General features: G+C 49.1%; 1 pseudogene; it reads left to right on the plus strand.

The window, feature by feature from the left end:
* Window positions 1–12,216: 12,216 nt before the first annotated feature.
* LOC114904062 lies at window positions 12,217–12,550 on the plus strand (annotated as a pseudogene).
* Window positions 12,551–14,065: the final 1,515 nt, after the last annotated feature.

Below are 14,065 nucleotides of genomic sequence, written 5' to 3' on the forward strand. Positions count from 1 at the left end.
CTTCACCCTGCTCCTCCCCTATCTCCCTGACCATCCCTTCCCGGGCCTCCTAAACGTAAGGATGCCCTGAGATTCCGACCTCCTCGCCCCCGTGTCTCTGCCTGGTGGCCTCGTGCCCACACCTCCGTGGAAGCAGCCTCCACGTGTCCATTCCCGCCCCCGCCCCTCCCCTGGACCCAGCCTCGTGCCCCTGTCGCCCACCGGGCATGCCCGCTGAGGGCTTCCATTCAGACTCACAGTGGCCGTTTCTCCAACCTCCCATCCATGTGTTTCTCCAGAGTATTATCATCATTTCAACATGGTATCCTTCCAAACTGGCGAACAGGGGTCTCTTTTGTAGGAAGTGATCAGGGAGGGCACCACCCCTCCTGGCCAACCACATCTTGCTCATCCCTCCTTCTTCACATCCCTGCTTCAATGCCACCCCCTCCAGGAAGCCTGCCCTGACCACCAAGACGGGTGAGTCCCTCACTATATGTTCTTTTTCTTCAAAATATTTATCAAGATTCTGATCAATAAATGGTCTGTGCAATAATTAATCTGAGTCCTCTCCCTGCTAGAGAAGCAGCAGCAAAGCAATGGGTGATCTCTTGCTTGCATGGTACCTGTATGCAATAAGTACTCAATAAATGCTTGAATGGGAGAGAGCCAGGCACATTTATTCATTCAAGCATTTATAGTGCTTGGTGAAAACTAGCCATATGCAAATTGGAATTTGTATTACACGCCCTTATTTGTGATACATTTGTACCAACAACACCTATTTAGGACTCTTGCAGGCTAGACGTATAGGGCCCACATCTTCTAGATATTTCTTCATCACAAGTTTTTGCATTAATTTTGACTTTTTCAATACTGCATTCAAATATAATTTAGCCTGATTGCCGTTTGTTTTCACTCCCTTAAATTTTGCTCCTGTGGTGAGAACCTCCTGTGCCTGAACCCAGCCCCTGACCCCCGCCTTGGTCACCACCGTGCAGCCAGCAGCCAAGCCACATACCTCGTGTTTCCGGCATCTCCGGCCACTTGCAGACTTGCAGGAAACACCTCACCTCTGGGTGCGGGGCTGGTGTGGTGAGAAGCTGCCAAAGGTGCAACCCAGAAGATGCATCGTGGAAATGCAGAGGAGATACCACCCAGGGGGATGAACTGTGACCAGAGGGAAACAGGAGATGGGAGGGAGACAGGCACACAAATTCCCTCTTCGCCTTCACTCCCAGCTACTCAGAGACGGAGTTTCTGCAGGCACAGCCCATCTGGAGAAGACCACAGAGCCAAGCAAAGCCACCTACCGAGTCACCTGCTGTGTCTGTCCGTCACCACGCAGGACCGCACGTGGCTTCCCATCCCTCCTTGCCTTGCTTCCCCCCGCCTCACTCTCTCTGCCCAGTTTGCGCCTCCCAAATAAAACATCGGCACTTTCATCCTTGCCTCAAGCCCTATTTTCTAGACAGTCTGGGCTATGACAGGTCTGCGTTTGGATTTTATGTTTTGTTATCTTGATCTATTTTGTGGCTTTAAAATGCGTTTCAATATCTAATACAAATTCTCCGTCTCTCTTTTTCCCCCCCAAAAATGTCCTTGCCTATTATTAATCATTTAATCATCCAAATGAACTTTCCCAGAAGTTGAATTCTGGGGGAAAGAAATGCCTTTCTATTTTTTAAGTCATCTTCACATTTATTATCTTTTTCTAAATCCAACACAAATATTTATTAACAGCTTGGATGAAAGCACAGTGGGCTCTGGGCGGGGGGGGGGGGGGGGGTCTACGGGATCCCAAGGGAATTGTATTCTAACCGGGGCACGAAAGGGAATGATAAACAACCTTTGTGTAAGCCCTCAGGGTAGATGGCAGTAGCCCTGGTTTGCATGGAGCCGGACCCAGAAGTTCCAGAACTGCCTGAGAGGAACGGTGGGGGGACCCCTGGTTAAGGCTAGAGCCCTGATCCCCCAAACCCCAAGTCTCTGGTCTGTACACTCGCCAGCCTGGAAGAGTGATGACTGCAAAGGCAGTGAGCCTCTGGAGGGTGGGGCGATGTCACAGGAGGCTTCACGAAGAACAGATAAGATTCAAGGAAATGAGGAAACATCCTTCCAAGGAAAGAGAACATCTGTGGAAGATTCCAAAAGCAAATGGAATTGGATTCCAGAGAGGACCCGGAAGCATCCAGACCCCAGTGGACAAGGCACACATAGAGCAGGCACGCATAAGTCCTGCGGGTGCACAGCTGGTGGGCAGCCATGGCTTCCTGTCCTAAGTGCTCACTCCCGTCCCCTGAGAATTTTCCTCTGGACCCCCTCCCCTTGGCCGCAGAATAGGCAGAGCCCTCAGCTTGTCCCACACACTGTTTGGTGGCCTGTGTCTCCCAGCCAAAAGTTTCCAGGGAGATGGTCCAAAGCCAGGACAGCAATGCCCCACCCTTGTTTTGCAGGATTTTTAAAATCATCTTCAAAGGTTCGATTTTCTTGAGCCTCTCAAAACAAAATTTGACTTGAAAATAATACCTCTTATTATGGTAGTGGTCTGCATGCTTCTTAAAAATTCTTCAATCGAAAATCGATTCACATGACGAGGGGATGACAGTGTCTCATCCATCCAGTCCCGTGCACAGGACTCATCATGGGCGCCACCTCCAAGAAATGTAGGACCCGGCTCCCCTTTGTGGGCGGGGACGTCTCCCTGCGCCCTGAGCAGTTATCACAGTACCCGGAACGTCGTGGACGCCTCAGTGAGTGAAAGAATGAGTAAACTAATATGAACAACGGAGCAGACTCTGAGCCCCTGGTGCCGTGTGAAAAAAGTGCCAGGGAAACACAGGAGAGGGAACAGCCACACACGCAAGGGACACTGTTGAAGCACCAGCCTCTTCACCCAATTCCTGCTCCGCAGCCGGGGGACCGGGACGGCCCGTATCATCCAAGGAGCAGTGTGAAATGATGAACCAACCTCGATTCCTCAGAAGGCAAATGCCACCTTAGGGGATGCGAGTGTGTATGGGTGGGGGGAAGGGACAGATTCCTGAAACAGGACTTTTTTAGAACCCTCTGGAAGATCCTGATTTGGATATTGCAAGGAGCTGGGAAGGCCTTTGCAAAAGCATGAGGCTAGAGCCGTGAGTGTGCTTTGAGCCTGCAAAGTGGTCCGAGGTAACTGGAGCCAGTGACTGCACAGCATGCGGCCGGGAGGGAGGGAAGGAGGGTCGGGGAAGCCAAGGAGGAAAGCATGGGCGGAAGAATGGATGAACTTGAATGCTGGCGGAGGGGGAGGGGGGCCTCTGAAGGTACTCTGAGTGCCCCTACGCTACCTCCAAGAGAAAGGCTCCGAGAGGTACGTTCATCCATCAAATATTGGCAGTGCACTTCCTATGGGCCAGGCGCTGCTCTGGCGCTGCGGATGCAACACTGGTCAAGAGAGGTGAGATGCCTGCCCTCATGGAGCTGACGTTCTAACAAGGAGATGAAGCCTTCTGGACGTAAGAGCTTTGAAGAAATGCAACACTGTGGTGTGATAGAGAGATAGCCATCAGGAAGTCAAGACCCAAGTGACAAACTGCATTTCGCGAGCAGAAGGAACGGCAAGTGTTAAGGCTCAAATTTAAGGAACTAAAATGTCAGTGGCTGGAGGCTCCCAAGCGTCAGAGGAAGTGGCGTGGGGTCCGAGGTCAGGCCTGTCTGAATCATGGAGGTCTGCGGAGGCTGTGATGAGAGGTAGGGGGTTACTCTAATGCAATGGGGAGCTATTGGAAGGGTTTAGGCAGGGTAGCGGCAGGACCAGATTTCTGTTTTAATGATCATTCTCTCTCCCATGTGAAAACACAGGGAGAAGGTGGTGTCCGCAAGCCATGAAGAGCACTCTCACCAGAGCCTGACCATGCTGGCACCCTGATCTCAGACTTCCAGCCTCCACAACTGCAAGAAAATTCATTTCTGTTGTTTAAGCCTCCCGGTCTGCGGTATTTTGTTATGGGAACTTGAGCTGACTAATATAGGGGTCCTACTGCCATATGGCACTCTGCCCTGCTCCGCTCTCTTTCCAGAGAATGCCATGGAGTGCTGGGATTGAGGGGAGTCCAACTTTCAGAGTGTCAAACTCCACAGAAGCCAACAGCCCCAGCCCGCACTGTACACCCTGTAGCGGGGGACCTTCTCACCCTTCCCAGCTCTAGTGCCAACTCGTTCATGTGTTTCATTATAATCCCCATCATTATGGGGGATCCAAAAGCTCCCACAAGCTTCTTCCCTGAACACAGAAAAAAGAGAAAGAAAAAACACCTCCACCAGAGATGTCAGAAAAATGTATAAGTGGTCTCAGATACTCCAAATGAGCTCAAGCAGGGGGGTGTCGAGACCTTAACTCTTGCAATTTTGAGTCACAAGATCTGGCCGTGCACACCAGGCTGTTGTTTTTGTCCTTTGATATGGCAATCCACCAACATTCCTATGCACGTGTATAGGGCACATGAATACAAGATGAAAGACGAAACAACTGCGTAGGGAGTAAATCTGCTTCAGCGTTTAGACTCTACAAGGTGGTCCTACCTTGATTGCTATGACTGCAGCCCACAATGCCAATGCAAGACCCAGAAATTTCCACACTTTTTTTTCCCAGGATTCTGCAAGATGCAGAACTTCACTATATCTTGCTACTTGGATCTGATACCTTATCCCAGGTGGGCATGTGGACGAGATGTCTAAAGAGGGAGCGTTGACCCTGAGGTGGCAGGACGACCAACCTCATTAACAGGGTACACGAGCAAGCCCAGAAGCCAGCACAGCCTCTTCACACACCCGCTCGTTCAACATCAGCCAGCACCGTGACTAGAAAAGCCATCTTGACACAGCTGCTGTCACGATGGGGACCTCATGCATATGCTGTGTCGCATGTGCATGTGTACAATGATGTCACAGGGTTGCCTATGCAGGGAAAGTGTAGGACATGCATGAAGCATCTGTCAGAGGCAACTACCTCTTCTACAGGTGTGTCCTCACATCTGGACCACCCCCACCCAGCCCGGATTTTACCCCCTAATCACCCTTCTGGCTCCCAGACCATGCCCAGGTAGGGTGATCAACCATCCTGTTTGCGTGGAACCGAGGGGTTCCCTGGATGTGGACGTTCAGTAGCAAAACCCAGAAAGTCCTGGGCAAACCAGGATCAGTTTGTCAAAGCCCAAGGGCCCGGGAGACGAACAGCCCACAGTGCAAAGCCTGGGGCCTCCAGGACAGAGTGGAGCTGCCTTGCGCTGTTGGGCTCCCCTCTTGCCTGAGGGCCGGGCAGTGATGGCCAGTCCCCTATCAGGGCCGAGGTGCTCTATGGACCTTTTTGGCTTCATAGGGTTCCTCAGCCTCCCTCAGGACCCCTTTCTTGCTGGAGAGTTGCTCAAACTGTCAAACACCTCACTACCCCAGTGGTTTCTGCTCAGAACCATGGAGGCAGGCAGGTGTGGACGGTGATTTCTTGCAGACTCTGACTTACGGAGGGACCCGGGCCACAGGAGAGAGGCCAGCAGACAGGTGATGCCACAGCTCCCGGGTCTGCAGGAGAGGCAGGAGGGAGCCCTGGGCCAGCTCAGGCACTTGTGTGCTTTTAGAAACCCAAGCCCTGACTGTGGACAAAGGGCACCATCCCAGAGTCTGGGTAGGAAGGTCCCAGACCCACGTGGCTGGCATTGCAAGGTCAGTGTTTGTCCTTCCCCAGCAGGCCACCTGCCGCCTCCCCAATCCACTTGACCTTCAGACGGAATGGCTTTCTTCAGCCTGGTTTTCCATATGGCAACCTTTCTGAGAATCAGGACAGAGTCTCCAAAGGAAATGACGTAACAGATCAAGAGAATTTCTTCTCAGGGATATGGGGGACTCTTCTAGAGTTTAAATCCGGGGCACCCCTGGTAATGCAGCAAGTCGGCAACAGAAGCCTATTCTTAGGTGAAGGTTATACCCCAGACCTCCCCCTCCCAAGTGAAGGCCACAGGTGGGTCCCAGAATGCAAGGACATCCCTGAGACAGGCAGTCACATTGCATAAACCCAGCTCCAGAAACTCTCAGCAAAGGGACCCTCTGTACCTGGTGCAGCTAAACTCCAATCCACCACACGGCGGTGGGGCGGGGCGGGCGGGGGCTTTCTGGAAAGCAGTGGCCCTGGACTGTGTGCAAAGCAACATTTAACCTGATGCTGAAGGCTGCATATTCCCACTACTGCATACATTACCCTTTATCTAATTCAACTGGGCCCCAATGTACCGAACGGCCAATTAATAAGGCAGTGTTGGAAAGGTGGGTTGTTCCCGTAGTTGGACATTGTGGCAGCCCCCTGTCCTTGCTTTCACCATCTTCCTATTAATATGAAAACTTTGTCCCTGCCTCGCCAGAATGTCAAGGCAAGCCAACACCTGCTGGGAAGCAGAGACGGCGCCCTATAGAACGGCCTGAGGGACAAAGAGAGTTTGCGGGAGGCACAGTCTTCTTCATGGGCCCAAGGACAAGAAGCAGCCATAAGCAAGAGGCTCCTGGGCCCTGACTTTGTCTCTCGACTCTTGGACCTACGGATGTCCTACAGGGCATAGGTCCTGTCGAGGCAGCAACAGCGGCCAGCTCAGCGGCCCTTCCTCAGTGGAGGTCACTCAGAAAACATCCCTGCCTTCCAGCCTCCCCCCAGCCAGGGAGGCAGGCCTTGGGCAGAGGGTGAGCTGGACTCCAGGAAGTGGCTGCTGTGCGGAGCTGAGGCTTCATCCCTTTTGAAGGGTCAGGTGTGCCCTGTTACAAGCTGCTCCAGCTGCCAATCATGGGAACAGGCGGAGGAAAGAAACAGTTTAGGGAGCGTGCTTTTCAAAGATAAGATCTTAATGATGCAAATTCATGTTTCAGCAAGTAGGGGCCAAGGGCAGTCGGCAAGATCTCTGTGCACCTGACCACTGTCCCCTCTCCCTACCCCTCCTCTCTCTGCCCCCACTCTGCTCTCAATAAGCAATAAGAAATGTCTAGACTAATAACTTGATTATCAGCATAAGTCAAGCACTTCCACAGAGCACAGGGAAGGGGTGGGAATACATGGCGTGGACACTTCCCATCTATGCCCTTCTCCATCCCCCATCACTGGGCCATCTATGATCAGCAAAGCGCCACCAGAAACTTCTAAATGAGGAGAAAAGAGGCAAAATGCCTATGGGAGCCAGGCAGGCAACCCAAAGGAGTGATGTCAGCCAGGTGTACGAAACACAGCCATGCAAATCCAACTTTATGTGGACCGCCACTCACAGCAGGGCTGGGAGAAGGTACAGAGCTGTGGGGACCAAGGCAAACTACAGAGCATGGCCTCGCCTGAAAGGAGCAGCCCTATTCGGCACCCCAGTCATGTTCACGTGGGAATCTCTGGATTTTTTTTCAAGAGAAGTCATAAATTTGGATTTTACGTGCAAACTTGTGATTTGTAAAGGCGGGAACCTAATTTAGGTTTTGCTAAAAGAATGCAGAGGGAAAGAAAGAAAAAGAGAGACAGAGAGAGAGAGACACAGAGAGAGAGACAGAGAGGAAGAAAGAAAGAAAGAAAGGAAGAAAGAGAGAAAGAAAGGAAGAAAGAGAGAAAGAAAGGAAGGAAGGAGGGAGTGAGGAAGGAAGGAAGGAGGAAAGAAAGAAAGAAGGAAGGAGGAAAGAAAGAAAGGAAGGAAGGAAGGAAGGAAGGAAGAAAGAAAGAAAGGAAGGAAGGGAGGAAGGAAGGAGGGAACTACCTCGACCTGAAGACAGCCCATGGACCATCTGTTTGCAACCTCTGTAGTCCCCAGGGAAAGCCAACTAGTAAGGGATCCAGTGCAGGCCCTGACTCAGGGATCTGCCCTCCTGGGAATTGGCATGCCCAGAACCCCTCTTCTGGTCTGTGAAACTTGATCTTGGAGAAAAATAGAGAGACCAGGGAAAGAGGACCTTGTCCAGCTCAGGCGGCTCACTGCTGGCACACTCTACACAGTGAGCTCTGCAGGGGTGCTGGGGGGCGGATGCAGGGGCCCATCCACATGCAGCGGGAGCTGGAGGAGGATGTGAGTTCCCCTCTCCATGGCCCCGCTGTCAACCCAGTTGAAAAAGGTATTTGAACGAATTGAATTCCACGAAAAAGTTCTGTTTCCCTGTCAAGGCAGCACCTATTTCCAAGTGTCTATGATTGACATGACTCTTCATGTGTGTTTTTAAACGAGACCATTTTGTGTGCAAATATGGCAGGAAAAAGAATTCCTTGGTCCAGCGATCCTGAGGCTTCCTCTCCTGGTGAGACGCCCAGAGATGAAATTGCCCTTGAATGTTATCCTCTTCTTCTATTATTTTTATCTTAGGTTCCAGACCACAAATGAAACACATTGGGGAAATAAGATTCTGTCACCACTTCTGGACGCCTGTCGAAGGTGCTTGCATCCTGGCTGAACCAGTGGCCTTCCCCGCGCCCCGTCAAGCTGTCCTGGCCACAGCTGAGGTAGAAGAGGACCAGTGCTGTAACCACGGGGACCCCAGGCTCCAACTTTGGGTCTCTTCTCTCTAGCCATGGACAGAGGCTGCCACCTGTGCAATGCACAGAGTCCCTCACTCAGAAGGGCTCTGCACTGGGTTTAAGAATCTGCGGCTGTGTCTTGAAATTCTTAATTTTGTTAACAAGGGGCCCTGAATTTTCATCTGACCCTGGTCCCCACAAATCATGCAGCCAATCCCGCCCTGAAGGGCGCACACCGTGACAGCTGCCCTGCTAAGGGGCTCAGCTCTTGAGGGAATTCCCTACCCCAGAAGGTGAAGGTACATTTACTCTGAACTGGGGGCCACCATCACATCCAAGGAAGCCTCATCTAAAGCTGTTTTTTGTGTGGTTGTGTAAGGAGCCCAGAAGCCTGAAGAGGGGGAGAAAGTATGCATAGACACAGCGTTGGAAAAGCAGAGCTCGCTGTGGGCTTCCTGGAGGAGGGGACCCAGAGCTGGGAATGAATTGGACAGATAGGCAGGGTCTGGAGGAGCCATGAGGATAGAAGGTGGGGTATGTGGTGCACAGGAAGCAGAAGTGGGATCAGCAGGCCGGGGAACCCCTGTCCCCAGCCACCCCAGCCACTGAGCAGTGACTTCACTCATCCTCCCAGGGCCACGGCACCTGCCACCCCTCAAGCACCCCCAGCCCCTCATCTCTCTGCACAAAGGCTGCTGTAATTCCCCTTGCAGCCCGGGTGAGAGGCAGTCAGGGAACAATGCTATCTGCGCGTGGTGGCGCCCAAAATACGACTGTCATTTATTTCGTTATATGAAATTAGAGCACGCCTTGTAGCCATAATGAATCATTTCCTTCTTGCCTCGGCCATGGTGTCAGGCAGGAGCTCAGCATCTCCCATTCAGGGCCTTTCACTTCATCGCAGGCTAATAATAACCCACCCGGGTGAGCACACATCTTCCCAAGACAATGGAGGGCCCAGACGGGCATCATGGGCAGGAGAGCAGTGCCCGCAGGGGAGGGGGAAAGATCAGGGTGTCATGGCAGGAAGAAGACAATGCCCATGGGGAGGGGAGGGAAAACCTTAGGGCGGTGGCTCCGGTGGGAACCTGGGTCCCCGAGGTCCCTTTTCCAGCTGCTCCACCTGATGGGGGCAGGGAATAGAGCCCACTCCTAGGCTGCCCTTCTACTAGCACTTTTTTCAATCATTGCCCAGGTCCAGCTCAGAAGCCTCCTTCTTTGTTTTGTTTTGTTTTGGCCGTACGCAGGCCTGTCACCGTTGTGGCCTCTCCCGCTGCGGAGCACAGGCTCCGGACGCGCAGGCTCAGCGGCCATGGCTTACGGGCCCAGCCACTCTGCGGCATGTGGGATCTTCCCAGACCGGGGCACGAACCCGTGTCCCCTGCATCGGCAGGCGGACTCTCAACCACTGCGCCACCAGGGAAGCCCTCAGAAGCCTCCTTCTTGAGGAAGCCATATCCTGATCCCCCACCACCACTAGCACCCACATCTTCCATTCAAGTGTGAGCTTTCAAGGCATTAACTGTTTCCACAGCCTTGTCCCAGCCCTGCCCAGGCCTGGAGCTGCCAGGAGTTGGCCTTACCTCTCTCATCTCACATCCCTGCCCAGTGTGGGCTCACACTGGGCACACTGTGTGCCCAGTGGCAGACACTCAGTACATAAGTAAGTGTGTCCTGATGGGGCCAAACCTCCAGTTGTCTCCCACTGGGACTGTGACCAGGAGCCCCATCTCATCCTGGGCAGGAGAAGCAAGGCCCAGACCCTGTCCCCTAGAACCTCCTCCTCCAGGACAAGGCAAGGCCAGCCAGGGGAAATTATAGGGTCTACTCAGACACTGTGATTACTGTCTCTTCCACTAACTATAACTTAAGATCTTTTAGTCACCATATCTGCAGGAACAGGCACAGAGCCAGTTTTGTTGAATGAAAGAGTAAATGAATAAATGAATGAGCACCAAAGGCCATGTGCCAAATGACAGAGAACAAACCGCAGGGGTGAAGTGATCAGAGAAGGGAGGCTGCTCACTGGTCCCAGAGGCAGACTGGGTTAGGACCTCAAGACCCAAGAAATGTAGTCAGTTCCCTTGGTTTTCCTTTTGCTTCATATATGTTAGACTTGGAAGAGAAGAAGTCAAAAATCTGGAAGCTACAACAGGCACAGACACAAAACAAAAGCCCCAACAAAAGCCTGATCTCTCTAGTCAAAGGACAAAGAAAGGGGCAGCTTAGTAAGACCAAATACTTTTATACAATAACCAGTCTACTCCACCCAAACACTAGAAGAAAAGAAAACAAAAAATTCTGGTCCCACTCATACCCATACCCACAAAGACCAAATGGGGGAGTCTAGACTTCCATCCTCAAGAGGCTATAACAAGGAACCCCAGAGCCCCCACTGAGGTAATGTCAGAGAAGGACAGGTATGGAAACAGGATCTTCATCCCCACTGGGCTCCCTCTCCTAACAGTGTCAGTGGAGACTGTGGGGAGCCTGAACTTCACCTCTCTCTTGCCAGTAACAAAAACACCCCTCCCATTCTTGATGGAGTCAAAGAAGGCCTAGTGGAGAATCAAGACTTTCATCATCGCCCAGCAAACAAGGCCACGTCATCACTGTATCAGTGGTGCCCACATGGGGAGCCAGTTTTCCTACCCACACCCAAAAGTAGTAAGGATCCTATTCCCTCCAAAGGCAACAGAGTGGGGAACTTGGAGGTAGACTATATCAGATAAAATAGACTTCAGAGCAAAGAAAATTATCAGAGACAGAGACATTATATCATAATAAAAATGTTGATTCACCAAGAAGATATATCAACCCTAAATGTGTATGCACCAAACAGAACTGCAAAATATGTGAACTCAAAACTAATGGGCAGCATCCCCCCTCCCCTACTAGAGCAGTGGCAGAGAAAACCATCTAAAACAAAAGGTTTAAGTAAGAGCCAGAATCTCCTAAGATAATGCAAATTCCCAGGTTTCAATAAAAAGTCATCATCATACCACAAAAAGGAAAGGTCTCAAACTGAATTTAAAAAGACAATCAGGGGCTTCCCTGGTGGCACAGTGGTTGAGAGTCCGCCTGCCGATGCAGGGAACACGGGTTCGTGCCCCGGTCCGGGAAGATCCCACATGCCGCGGAGCGGCTGGGCCCGTGAGCCATGGCTGCTAAGCCTGCGCCTCCGGAGCCTGTGCTCTGCAATGGGAGAGGCCACAACAGTGAGAAACCCGCGTACCACAGAAAAAAAAAAAAAAAAAGACAATCAGATGCCAACAACAATATGAAAAAAATGTTAGAATTATCTGACAAAGATTTTAAAGCACTCATCACTTTTTAAATGCTTCAATGAGCAATTACAAGCCCATTTGAAATAAATGAGGGGAAGAAAGAATCTCAACAGAGAAACAGAAGATATAAAGAAGAACCAAAGGGCAATTTTAGAACTGAAAAATACAGTACCAAAAAAACAAACTCAGTAGTTGGGCTTAAGAGCAGAATGTAGAAGAAAGAGGAAATAATTAGTGCATTGGAAGAAAGGACAATAGGCATTACCCAATCTGAACAATAGAGAGAAAAATAGACTGAAAAACTAGTAGAGCCTCAGGGTCCTGTGGGATTATAACAAAAGACCTAACATTCATTTCACCAGAGTCCTGGAAGGAGAGGAGAAAGAGGACAGGACTGAAAAGTATTCAAAGAACGACACGGCGACCTAAGACAGCAGGCCACATCAGCCGGGCATGGCAGCATGGAGCTCAGCCTTGGCAGCACCTCTGCTCTGTGGAACCTGCCGGCTTCCTCTTCTCCACTGTGCCCAGTGAATGTTTGCCTTGCAGACTGAGGGGGGAGATCAAAGTGACCCAAATTCTCAAAGAAAAGTTTCCTCGAGCTACAGCTATCAAAGTCACTGTCATTTCAGGAGACTGTAGGACAATGTATGAAATTCAAAGCAAATTGGAAGAATTTAAGGAGAAGAGAACTGTCCAGCAGCACCAGATGGTAAATCAGACACTAAAAGAAAAGATCAAATGTATGCATGGATTGTGGATATTTACCTCTGTCCCCAAACACTGACCACACCCTGGCTACATAGATATTGCTGCTGAAACCTTGGATGAATCTTATTGCCACCATTCTTTCCTAGGCATATGACAAAAAATTTATCTATTTTATTCATAGACATTTCCATATTGTAATTATAGAAGAATATGGTATCTATTTAGATGTTAATTAAAGGCAACAGACAACTAAAATTTTTTTTCATTACAAAAAAAAAAAGTATTCAAAGAAAGAGTGGTTGAAAACTTCCTAGGTTTGACAAAAGACATAAACCTTCAGATTCCAGGAGCTAATTTTACCCAAAGAGTATATATACAGAAAAAGCCATACAAGACACACCATAAATAAACTTCTGAAAGCGAAAGACAAAGACAAAATCTTGAAAGCAGCCAGAGAAAAATGATATGTTAATACTGGGGGAAAGCAATGAGAATAATAGTAGATTTCTCATCAGAAACTATGGAGGCCAGTGGAAGTGACACAATGTTCTTCAAGTGCTGAAAAAAAGGCTGCCTAACCCAAAATTTTATACCCAGCAAAAATGCCCTTCTTTAATTAAAGGGAAATCAAGACATTCTCCAGCGAAAATAAACTAAGAGAACTTGTCCACAGCAGACCTACCCTAAAAGAAAGGCTTAAAAAGTTCTGTAAACAGAAAGGATGCTACTAAACAAAAAAAACCTTGGAACATGAGGAAAGAAGAAAGAATACAATGAGCAAAAATGTGGATAAATACTATAAGTTTCCCTTCTCTTGAGTTTTATAAACATGTTTGATGATCAAAGCAAAAATTACAATACCGTTTGATGTAGTTCTAAATGTATGTAGAGAAAATATTTTAAACAACAATATCATAAGTGGAGAAAATAAAGGTAGTTAAAGGGAGGTAATGTTTCTATACTTTATTCAAACTGGTGAAATGATGATATTCTAAGTTATATATCAAGCATGTAATTCCTAGAGCAACCACTAAAAAAGTTACACAAAGAGATACACTCAAAAACATTACAGATAAATCAAAGTGGAATTTTTTAAATGTTCAAACTAACCCACAGGCACACAGAAAAAAGAAAACAGAGAAACAAACCACAGAAAACAAATGAAAGACAATGGCAGAATTAAGCTCTAATATATCAATAATTATATTAAATATAAATGGTCTAAGTATACCAATTGAAAGAGGTGGCAGAAATGGATTAACAAACATGACCCAACTACATGCTGTCAACAAGAAACTCATTTCAAATACAACAACATAGGCAGGTTGAAAGCAAAGGGATGGAAAAAAATATATCATGCAAACATTAAATAAATAAAAGGAGTATAATAATATCCAATTACATAGACTGCAAAGAAAATTACTATAGATAGAAAAGGATAATAATGGTAAAATGATCAGTCCACCAAGAATGCATTCTGTTTTTCTATTTTTGTTTTTTTTTGGCCGTGCGGCACAGCATGTTGGATCCTAGTTCCCTGACCGGGGATTGAACCTGTGTCCTCTGCAGTGGAAGAGTGGAATCTTAACCA

The sequence above is a fragment of the Monodon monoceros genome, unplaced genomic scaffold, assembly GCF_005190385.1.
Source record: "Monodon monoceros isolate NGI ecotype Baffin Bay Population unplaced genomic scaffold, NGI_Narwhal_1 Super_Scaffold_10, whole genome shotgun sequence".
NCBI lineage: Eukaryota > Metazoa > Chordata > Mammalia > Artiodactyla > Monodontidae > Monodon > Monodon monoceros.